Genomic DNA, 12,842 nt, shown 5'->3' with positions numbered 1-12,842 from the left:
GCTCTATTTTTGCCTAGGTGAGGTGTTTTTAAATAAAACTATTACAATCTGTAAGATTTGAAATCATATATATATATATATATATATATATATATATACCAGAGAAGTTGGAATCCCCTCAGCCATTGACATCTGACCCACCCATTGAGATTCCCAGCTCCGTCTCACGGTAACGACACCACTATACACCCAACAACTAGCACTTCTGCTCACATTATCACACGCACTCACTTTGTGCCCCCAACCATACGCAAAGACATCCTGAAAGGCAAGGACGTGAACTTAGTCTCCTTACTTATTGTCTCTCAAGATCCACTTCATCTCACTGTAGGGAAGAGCTGGATTTATACATGCATACGTTAATGGACCTGGAGCACAAGTACGGTGGTTTCTCATTCTTGACTATCATAAGTCATTTTCGGCTAAAGCAGCAGAATCCCTTACCCAATTTAATACCCACACTGACTGGAGTAGGCTTGACACCGAATTGTTCTGTTGTCACTTTGTCGGTCAAAAAACATCATCTTGTGCCATATGTACTTCTATCTTACACTCCACCAACTCATTCCCAGTGGATCCAAGCCTCCCTACCACTAGTCATGCTTCCTTTGGTTCTTTCACAGTAGAACACAGAGGCCTAAAAAACAAATTGGGCTAATTTACGATTTATTGGCTTCACATTCACTGTCTCTGAATTCTCATTACAATATGCCACAGTGGATGATGCCATCCATGCCATATTGAAGGCAGGTGTTGGAGCTTGGTTGGGGAAAACTGACATATCCAATGCCTTCAAGCTTTTACCTATACATCTATCCCTGTGGCATGTGCATGGGATACTATGGAGGAACAGGTATTCATTTGTCACACGTTTGACTTTTGGGGCTAGGAGTAGTCCAAAATGATTCAACGTGTTTGCTGACACCTTATGTTGGCTACTTCTCAACATTTCCGAATGTCCATCAGTCATATATTATCTAGACGGCTTTCTCACAATAGAACAACCTCAGTCCACATCAATCAGCATTCACAAAACAATGGCTCTCTTTTAAGCTATTGGGGGTTCCGCTTTCTCAGGACAAAACAGTGAGCCCTTTCTAGCTCAGGGCACATATACTAGAATAGAACTACAATCCGTACTTGGCATGCTGACCTACGCAATGAGAATTATTCCACAGGGCTATGCTTTTATTTCCAGACTGCTGAGCCTTCTTTCTCTTCTCCATACCGACAAGAGTACCGTGTCCTTAGATACACAGTCCAAGGCAGACCTGCGCATGTGGCTCAATTTTCTGTAACAGTGGAATGGGAAGGTTATGTTTATCACCCCCATCTCTGAATCTTCCCCCGTAATATGGACCGATGCTGCAGCCCATACAGGCCTGGCACCTTTCTTTGGTGTCTCCTGGTTCAGAGATCTTTGGCCAGTCGAGATTAATGGTCTACCCTCTTTCCACACTACATCAGTACTATTCGAAATTTACCCTATTGTGGCTGCCTCCTTCTAAATTCACGTCTAAATACCAGATCAGCGACACAAACTCACTAGGCTCCATAGTAGCGTTTAACTCTTTTTGCCACCTCAACCTAAAACTATCACTAAACACCATCAAGCTCTACCTCACAGGTGTACATCATCATATGATAAGTGCCTTCCCTAACACTAATCATTTTATGTCAGCCTACCTCATCAAGAACATACTAAAAGGCATACAACGTTTCGACAAACTCACTACCACTACTAGACAACCTATTAACAGGACTAAATTTCGCTCCCTTTCAGATATTTTCAACTCAAATCCATTTGAAACCAGCACTAACATTATAATTAAAACTGCAGCCTACCTAGCCTTCCATGGCTTCTTACGTCAAACAAATTCACTACTGATAACATCACCTCCAATCGTCAGCACCTCAAAATCATGAGTTTTCAAAAATATACAGATCATTATGTTCTAACCATTGATCACACAAATACAAATCAGTTAGGCCTGCCTACTGAAGTATGCTACTACCCCACGGGTAATCATTGGTGTCCAGTTAATTTACTGGATACATATTGCTTAACACTTAGCGGTCTAAATCCAAATAAGCCGCTACTCCTACTAAATGGCTAACCTCTGACCACTACTAAATTTATATTATACATTGGAACAATTTTCATAAGACTCAATCTTGACCCCACTGCTCTTTCTGGTCACTCTTTAAGAATTGGAGCCGCCTCTGCGGCATCAAGTCACAATGTACCTGTTCATATTATTAAAATATTAGGGCACTGGAAGTCAGCAGCATATTCCAGATATATACCACAGTCAGAACAGGAATTGAGACTAGCATTTAAAGATTTAGTGTTGTAGCTTGTAATTGTGGGAGGGGTGACCCGGCTCAGGCGTCTTCCATTACAGGACTGTCTCTGCTGGGTTCATCCCGGTGCATGTCAGCATCAATAGACCAATATGTAACCAGATAGCACTCCAGGGACTCCAAATAGTATAAGTAAAACTTATGATGCTGGTTAAAGTTTCGATTACAAACATCAATCTTTTATTTTTGAGCAATAAAAGATAAGTTTTACTTATACTATTTGGAGTACCTGGAGTGCTATCTGGTTAAATATACCCCAGCATATATCCCAGCTAGGAATGTATGTATTTACCCTGGGATGAGGCACTTGAGGTTTGCTGTTTAGTGGATAGGTGAGTGCGCTGGATCTTGTGAATTGTATAATTTGGCTCCCAGCAGCTCCCCCCCTCCCCCCATTTATGCATGTTCAGGTGAGTGCAGCCAACCCCCCCTGGTTTCATATATATATATATATATTTGGGAGTCTAGCCAACTCCTTGGTTTTGCACCCCTCCCTGTCACAGGTGCCTCTTCCCAGGGCCCTATTTAGCCTTGTACTGCAAAGAGCCCCAGATTGAATTTTTTCCCCAAGTAAGTGGGTTAATCTCATAAGAGCAGACATTAGACTGATAGTGTAGGACCTGCCATAGATGGGGTACATTGACGTTGTGGCAGGCTTATGCAATGTATAATCATATAATGTAACTAAACCCCCATTATTTTTGCCTAGATTAGGTGTTTAAAAAAAAATAAAAAATAAAAAATCTTTCAACATTGAAGTTTGCTGTTTAGTGGATAGGTGAGTGCGCTGGATCTTGTGTATTATATATATATATATATATATATATATATATATATATTTATTATAGAAATGTAGCTATCTTGCAAAATGTAAGGTTAAAAAATATCGGCCCTTCGAAAAAAAATAATAACAATAAATAAAATAATAATATATATATAGTATTGGTCGATCCTGAGGAAAGCCCCGAACGAGGGCTGAAATGTTGATTTTATGGAATAACTTCTATTAAAGGAATATTTTTTATTTTCAAAAGTCCGTGAGTGCAAGCCGTGCTTTGCTATATTGTATTCTTAGCTATGGCTTACTGTGCACCCGGCACTTAACTATTTGAGTCAGTCTGCGTGCAAGGACTTATATATATATATAAATATGGTATAAAAATTTTGCTATCTTGCAAAATGTAAGGTGAAAATCGGCCCTCCCAAAAAATGATAATAAAAAAAAAAAAAATTGTGGCAGTGGGGGCGGGGCTTAACAAGTGGCGGGGCAGGGCTTATCGTGAGACGGAGGCGGGGCCAATACCAACCCGAAGCCCCTGGTAACAGCTGCACAGCGACTGCATCCACTCCCCCTTCCAGCCATAATGGAAAGAGGTAAGTCTGTGTGTGTGACTACCTGGCTGTTTGTGACTGTCTGTGTGTGTGTGTGTCTGCCTGCATGTGTGTGTGTTTGTGTGACTGCCTGCCTGTGTGTGTGTGTGTGTGTGTGTGTGTGTGACTGTCTGTCTGACTGCCTGCCTGTGTTTGTGACTGCCTGCCTGCCTGTGTTTGTGACTGCCTGCCTGTGTTTGTGACTGCCTGCTTGTGTGTGTCTGTGTGGCTGCCTACCTGTGTGTGTGACTGTGTTTGTGACTGCCTGCCTGTGTGTGTGTGTGTGTGTGTGTGTGTGTGTGACTGTCTATCTGTGTGACTGCCTGCCTGTGTGTGTGTGTGTGTGTGTGTGTGACTGTCTGTCTGTGTTACTTCCTGCCTGTGTGTGTCTGCCTGCCTGTGTGTGTGTGTGTGACTGCCTGTGTGACTGACTGCCTGTGTGTGTTACTGTCTGTCTGTCTGACTGTCTGTGTGTGACTGTTTGCCTGTGTGTGTGTGTGTTTGTGTGTGTGTGTGTGTGTGATTGTCTGTGTGTGTGACTGCCTTTTTGTGTGTGTGTGTGTGTGGCTGTCTGTCTTTGTGACTGCCTCCATGTGTGTGTGTGTGTGTGTGTGTGTGTGTGGCTGTCTGTCTGTGTGACTGCCTCCATGTGTGTGTGTGTGTGTGTGTGTGTGACTGTCTGCCTGCGTGTGACAGTTTGCCTGTGTGTGTGAATATCTGCCTTTAACTGAGTGTGTGTGTGTGTCTATCAGCATGTGTGAGTGTCTGCATGCCTGTAACCAAGTGTGTATGACTGCTTGTAATGGAGTATGTGTGGCTGTCTGCTTGTAACTGTGTGTGTGACTGTATGCCTGTAACTGTGTGTGTGCCTGTAACTGTTTGTGATTGTGTGCTTGTAACTGTGTGTGACTGTCTGCCTTTAACTGTGTGTTTGGCTCTGTGACTGTCTGCCTGTAACTGAGCATGTGTGACTGACTGTCTGTAACTGTGTGTTTGTGTGTGTGTGGCTGTCTGCCTGTAACTGAGCGTGTCTGACTGTCTGCTTGTAACTGTTAGTGTGACTGTCTGCTTGTGTGTGTGGCTGCATACAGGCAACTTGGTCGGGGAGAAGGGTGGGGGGGGGCGCTGTAAAGACTTTTCACACAGGGCGCCTAATGGCCTAAGGCCAGCCCTGCAAATATTATAGCAAAAGAAGAATAAAAACAAGTTTAAAAAAAAATAAAAAATACCTGCAACAAATACTAAGAAAAGTGGCAGGTGCATCTATGTACAGTTTTGTCAAAAACATATTGCGTTCTCTGTAAACCTAGAGGGAGCTGATCATTTATTTGTTTTATTCTCATAACCTATGAACAAGAATGGATAGAAATATTTAAGCAAGGGACGATCCCGAAGGTCACTTACTTATCTGTAGAGTATTGAACCCTAAATCCTTTCTTTATTATACATTTTACTGCTGCTCTATTTAACACATTATCCCATATAATATCATAAGCTAACAAAGAAGGTATCATCTCTATCAAGGTGGTGCTATGAGATGATAATCACTAAATATTGACTTTGGTTGTCATAATCCATTCTGTAGTTTTGCTTTCTGTTTTTTGCAAAAAGAATCATCTTTAATCAGAAGAAATACTATTTTTGCTTCTTCTGTAAAGGGTCGGAAAACTTGATTTACTTTGCAGCCAAAAGTGTACCAATACCAAGATAAACTACAAATAATCCTACTGACAGGAGCATTTCTAGACAGGAGGCCTGACAGGGACTGGAGCCCCAAAATGGTCCTGAAAAGCCCTAGTCCTAATTCTAGCACTATTTCATTGTTAGTCCTGAGTTTCCGGTAATAGTGTGAGATAAATAACACCTCTAGTTATACACTTTTTGACAGTGTTACATTAATGCACCATACATGCAGCTTATTATACAGTACAGTGGGAGCAGGGGAGGCATTACTGTAGTCCGCTTAGGGTTTAACTTCAAGGGGGTAAAGGTAATACAGCAAAAAGTAGGTGTGGAGTTTATAAATATAGGTTTGTGTAATACATTTAATTCAATCAAATATGTAGTGTCACAATACGATTTAAAGAACAGGGTTAAGGTATGGATTTAGGACATGGTATAGGACTGGTTCCAGAATGGCCTTAAGTTAACATATGCAGGGGGAATAATTACCATTGAGCTGAACCCCCTGGTCCTTTTGCCACCTAGCACATCCCCTGTTTGCTGTCAATAACTACAGATGTTAAGATATTTTTTTAATTTTGCTAATGCTAGAAAAACTGAAGAACATTGGCGAACAATCCAGAAACAAGTGCTTTCCAGGAAAAAACAAACAAACAAGCAAACAAAAAGGCATGCACATTTTTCTCCATTTGGAAGAATGTATTTAAGAGAAAAATGTGGAGGCTTTTCAGCATATATCCCAACTAGGAATGTTATTTTTTTTTCGTAAAGGAAACATTGGATAGATGTGTTTATGTCTGGTTGATTAATAATCCATTTGTTAATGGTATAACATTGTGACAAAGTCACAATGTACTTTGCGTTATCTACCATTTATGTGTGGGAAAAAATTCAAATATTAAATCTCAAAAATTGTTCTAATCTAGAACACAATAAAGAGTTAAATGTCATTGCTTCTGAGCTATTCATAAAAGTATTTAAATTGCTAAGTGACAATATTTAGTGTTCACATTACAGTGTGTTACTGCATGTGACAAGTCTTTTTAAACTTAATTAACTTCTATGATTACAATAATTAGAGTAATTACCACATTATTTTTTTCTTAGAACTTCAATCTAAGAATTCTAAAAAATGGCAATGTCTTCCTTAATTATATTTTGCCAGAAGATCGCAGCATGGTCATTTGTAGGCTGAATCCAAATATGATTTTTATGTTAATATGTAAGCAATTGATGTGTTATTCTCATATCAATCCTACATTGGAAATAAAAGGAAAACTTCACTGGCTAGTCAATTTCCCATTTTTAAATGGTAATTCTTCTGATATGCAAATAATTTGTTTTGATTGCTTTTAATAAGGAAAACAAATATCTACCTAGTTAATCAATAATTTTCATTCATAAACAAATATTATGGTTATATCGATATCATAAGAATATATTTTTTTACATTGAAATGTAACCTTTATTGCAGTATTTTTAAACTGCCTAATTATGACAGTGAGCAGCCACTGAAAAAATAGTTGCGGCGCACTCAGACTACAAAAAAAAACACAAAAAAGGCTTCTAAATTGCCTATCTAAGAATAAATATGGGGATTTAGTTCCACCATATGGCCATATGATGTTAAGCCCACCACTGCTTTCAAAGTACCGCAATGTTGGTGGGTCCTACGCTAAAATGTGAGGGACAAATTAAATAGTACTAGTGTTAAAAATAAAGTGAGTATACAAAAATAATGTGATGAAAGCAATTAAAAACAGTTTTAAAACTAAACAATTAAAGTGTTACTGCTAGAATGAATATACTCACTATTGCAGATGATATCTGTGTTGAATGGAGAAAATAATAAAAGTGACCTGACTATTGAAAACTCCTCCTATATATATATATATACACACACCTGTGGCCACCTCTAAAGGGGCCTCTTAAGCTGGGGGGCCTGGGCGGGGTGCTTAACCCCAAAGGAATCTGGTCTGAATTCTAAATATACTGTGTACAGAGAAAGGATTGGGGGCACACCCGAGACCTGCATTTTGCATGAAAGGTGCTGCCGCAGTGACCAATCTTCATACATGAAAAAAATAGTTGCGGCGCACTCAGACTACTAAAAATACAACACGAAGAAGGCTTCTAAATTGCCTATCTAAGAATAAATATGGGGATTTAGTTCCACCATAGGGCCATATGATGTTAAGCCCACCACTGCAGTAGTGCAATAGTCAGGTCACTTTTATTATTTTCTCCATTCAACACAGATATCATCTGCAATAGTGAGTATATTCATTCTAGCACTAACACTTTAATTGTTTAGTTTGAACACTGTTTTTAATTGCTTTCATCACTTTATTTTTGTATACTCACTTTGCTCTTACAAGGATTTAATAATGCACTTTATTTTTAACACTAGTACTATTTAATTTGTCCCCCACATTTTAGCGTAGGACCCACCAACATTGGGGTATTTTGAAAGCAGTGGTGGGCTTAACATCATATGTCCATATGGTGGAACTAAATCCCTATATTTATTCTTAGATAAGCAATTTAGAAGCCTTCTTTGTGTTGTATTTTTTGTAGTCTGAGTGCGCCGCAACTTTTTTTTTCATGTATGAAGTTTGGTCACTGCGGCAGCACCTTTCATGCAAAATGCAGGTCTCGGGTGTGCCCCCAATCCTTTCTCTGTACACAGTGAGCAGCCACTGGTCCTGATGCAAGTCCCACCTTCTGCCTTCTACTCCTCACTTGTTACCACAACTCCATGCAATGGTCATATATAAGTCGGTGAAATAGGAGGGCAGGATTTGCATCAGGGAGTAGACAGACTTGCTCACTCATTGTTACACCATGTTAGGAACCAGAAACCAGACAGAGACATAACATAAGATGCAAAACAGTTTTATTAATAGTACATAGAGAAATCGTACAAATAGTACATAAGCAAAATCCAGTTGGTGAGCTGGGGTTAGGAACCAAAGCAGGTAGTCAGGCAAGCTGGAGTAAAAAAATCAAAGCAGGTTGTCAGGCGAGCCAGAATCAGGAGAATGGAGATCAACAAAGACAGGAACCAAGCCAGAAGTCAGGAACCAGAATGGAAGTCAGTAGAACTAGGTAATCACAGGAATAGGTAATCTTAGAAACCCTATACAATGCAAAGGGAAGCAGGTACTGAAGTACTTTGTGCTGCTTTCATAGTCTGCATGGAGTAGCAAAAACGTCTGGCTAAGAACAACCAGGTGAGTGACCAACAGTGATGAAAGGAGCATATTGTTAAAAAATTGCTAAACATTCCAGACACAGTGTAAGAAAGGGTTGCTGTTTAAAACATCACAGAAACCATGACCAGCCATAGGGGAATCTATCTTCACACTGCCAGATCCACAATTGGTCATCTTTTTATCTCATCTAATAAGTTACATCAGAGGTGGTCCCTATTAGCTAGTTCTTATGGGTGGACTCAGAGGAACCCCTTTCAAATGCCATGGTTTAGCAGACGTAGGTTTTACCCTGACGAAGGGTCACCGGCAGCACTGAACGTGCGTCGCGCTATTTGCCTCATACTTACCTGGACAGTTTTTGCACTATACCATTTTCACTTTGAATTTATTTTACTGTATCCTGTCGTTGCTTTGATTAACAGGGGGAGAGGCTGGTAAAGTAGACTGTTAGCAATCTCCTGCTCACAACTGAGGTATTATTTTTTTTCTGTCATTTTCTTTGTGTAACCCTGATTTCAATATTTTTGGCAGATTATATACACTTCTTAAATCCCACTTGTAGTTTCTTCAAGTATTTCCATCATAAAAGTAGAATAGCATTGCCCAATAACAATAATACTGATAGATGTGCACCTATGATACAGTGACCGCTTTAATGCTTGTGACTAAGCCATTTACCTTGATTCATCTGTATTGATGAACCACCCTATTCCCCTCTTATAAATATAATTGATAAGCTTTTTTTATAGCATGTGGTATTACAATTTTATAGAGTAACATTTGTTGACCACATAGACAACTTTGTTATTAAAGTCTAATAGTGGTTCACTTTAAGCTGTTACATTGTAACATTGCATGCAGAACGCTATCTAGCTTTCCTAACCGCAGGATAATTGTTAGACTTGATACTTTATATAATTACACTGTACTGAAGAGTATATAGTGGACTGTACTTATTTTATTGTAGGAATTAATATAGCATTAGGCAGAGTTAGCTAATATTTGTTTGGGAAAGTCCACATGTTTTTATTCCTTTGTTCTTTATGTTTCTTTTTTCCTTTGATGTATTTATATTTTACATTCCTTCTCTGTGCCAATAGCGGCATGATAAAGGTGTATATTCACAAAACACAATTTTTGCATGTAAACCATGTATATCCACTAAAAACTGTTTCTATATAATTTTAGCAGAATTTTAACATGCCATTCTTTGGGCATTGGTATGAAGCATTTTTCCTGCTTTTTGGCTGTCTGAAAGGACTTCCTTATTATTATTATATTCTTTTACCGAACTTTGGCGAAAATTAATAATGACAATACTTTTTCAGAAGAACCAACATTTTTTTGCCCTGCACAAGCCTACTGAATATTAGCTCTCTTTAGTATCAATTGCATCACTATGCTTTTAAAATAAATATAAAAAAACATTACAATGTGGATTTAGCTATTCACAACAGTTAGGCTTAGAAAGCTCATACATCAATCTGGCTACTATTATAACTTTTAGATGTATTTCTGAATTTTAACACATTTTCTGCAGTGAGGACCTTAATGTTTATATGATATTCTATCCATGTTCATCTAGACTCTGTTCTTTCATCTTGTAAAATCAACCCAGGGTTGTTCTCTGGTTACCCCTGACTAGTGTGTATCAGGTCATGTGGGCATATGAAGTGGATAAGACTCATTCAGTGTATAAATCAAATGGTTTAACCCAGACATAGAAAAAAACTTTCATGATAATGACCTATTTGTGTCTACCTCTGCTTACATCCCAGGGTCTATTCCTGCCTGACTTATGTGTTCACTGGGCCTATGGTCTGCACCTGCATCTACCTTCTGGACCAGTTTTATATATATATATATATATATATATATATATATATATATATATATGTGTAAGTACCTCCTGTTTTGCATTTGTTCTACCCATTACACCCTTGAGTTTGCCATTTGACTGAGATTTCTCATTAAAGGGACACTGTAGACACTTTAGCCATCTTATCTAATTGAATTGGTTATAGTACCCAGAGTCCATTTGCAATGTCTCTTAATTGAGTGTTAAACCATTTTTGAATTGTTTAACCGTAAATAAGTGTCCCTGGCCCCAACTTAGTTATGGCAAAAGGTTTACACACTTCCTTCTAGCCATACCAATTCAGACCAATCCTTAAAGCCACTCATTGCTGCTTAACTTAATGTTTCCTCATTAGCTCAAGCAGCACAGAGGCTACTGAGGACTCTCAAATATTAAACACTGTTTTACAGTGAATGGATGGCACCAGAGGACTCCAGACACTATAACCAGTTAAATGAGCTGAAACTATTTCAGGGCCTACAGTATCCTTTTAATTGTTGCTGTTTACAAGGAGCATAAAAAATATGGAGTCGAGTGAAATAAAAAGGTATTAGAACATACTAATTTCATCTGTTATTTTACATATACTATATACAACTATTATACATTTATGCACACACACACACACACATTATAAAATGATTGTATTATTATGTTGGTGATCTAGTGTTGCTTGAACATAAAAATCAGCTAACAATAACATTTCAGAGCATTTCGGATGCATTGCAAGCTAGTGAAATGCTGACTCAATATAAGTTTTTTCTTTTTCATTTTGGAAACCTTTTCTAGTCTGTCTCGTCTAATTCTCTTTAAGATGACAACAAGGTATATAATATCCTAGACCCCTTTATTTCATTCTACAGATTTAATTTACAGATTCAGCTCTCAATTCAAACAGAAGTTGAAAAAGCAACATGTGTCTGCATTATTTCTGAAACCATTTAAACACACAGCTAAGCAGAAATAAAAACATAGCTTTATTTTTATTCTCAGAAGGCACCCTTTGACATATAGCCACAAATGTCCTTAATATAAGCAACACATTATGCAAGACGCATTACCATATAATCCATATATGATTTAAATTCACATTATATTTTTTGTTTTAAATAGTATTTAGCTACAAATAAATTATACAGCCAAAAGTATATAGACCAGAATATCACACTTCTGAAAGATTGTTGGACATTTAATTCTAAGACCACTGGCATTAATATGGATTTGCCCTCCTCTTCAGCTTGCTACTCTTGTGGTAAGGCTTTCCACAAGATTGTAAATTGTGGCTTTTGGAATTTATGGCCATTTAGCCAAAAGAGCATATGTGACGTCAGGAAACGGTGCTGAACTATTTAAGTAAGGGACCATGTCCAAACCATGAAATACAATCCCAGGTAATTTTCCATCCTGCACCAAACTTTATTGTAGTACAGTGCATTCCTGTAGGTAGCATTATCCTGCCATTTGCCACAGCTTGCTAACCTTGAGAGATCCATCACTACAGAGAATGTTTCCACTGCTCCGAAGTACAGTGGTGCCATGCTTTTCTCAACTCAAGCCAATGTTAGATATTGTTCATGTTGATATGAGGCTTCTCTATAGCTACTTGGCCATGGTAACCCATTTCATAAAGCTCCAAGGGCACCGTTATTGTGCTGAAGTTGTTTTTAGAGGCAGTTTCACACTCTATACTGAATGACGGTAGGTGACTTTTATACAATGTTCTTCAGTGAACTGTTCTGTGGATTTTCTACCAATTCTTGGCTTGACTGTTGCTTCTTATAGATACTTCTAGAAGCATATACAGTTAACTGGAACTGATCTAGTAGTGCAAAAAATTGATGAACTGACTTGCGGTGAAGGTGGCATCCTATGACAGTGCCACATTTAATGGGGTCTTAATTATGACCCACTGTACTAACAAAATGTGTCTATGGAGATATAATGTGCTGTTTTGTATGCACCTGCTAGTGGTAGGTAAGGCTGACACAACTGAACTCCATAATTTGTAGGGGTGTCCACATACTTTTGGCCATAAAGTATATGTCACATCTATATATATATCACAAAATTAAGGTATGTTGACTTTCCCAACTCTTTCTTTCTTTCTCTCTCTTTGTTACACAAAAACTCTCTCTTTTTGCTCTTTTGGTATAGCTTGTTATCTCATTATCTTACATCATTCTCTTTCTCACTAGGTATCTTTCCCCTTTATTCTCTTTCTCTATTTGTATTCCACTTTAAATCATTTTAAATATATGTTTAGTCATCCATATATATTTAACAAATATGTATTTCTGATGCATGAAAAATAAAGTTAAATGTAGAAATGCATACCCTTCTATACTGCAAAT

This window comes from Pelobates fuscus, chromosome 9 (assembly GCF_036172605.1).
Source record: "Pelobates fuscus isolate aPelFus1 chromosome 9, aPelFus1.pri, whole genome shotgun sequence".
NCBI classification, from domain to species: domain Eukaryota; kingdom Metazoa; phylum Chordata; class Amphibia; order Anura; family Pelobatidae; genus Pelobates; species Pelobates fuscus.
The sequence above is the reverse complement of the archived record's forward strand: the minus strand, read 5'-3'. Positions refer to the sequence as shown.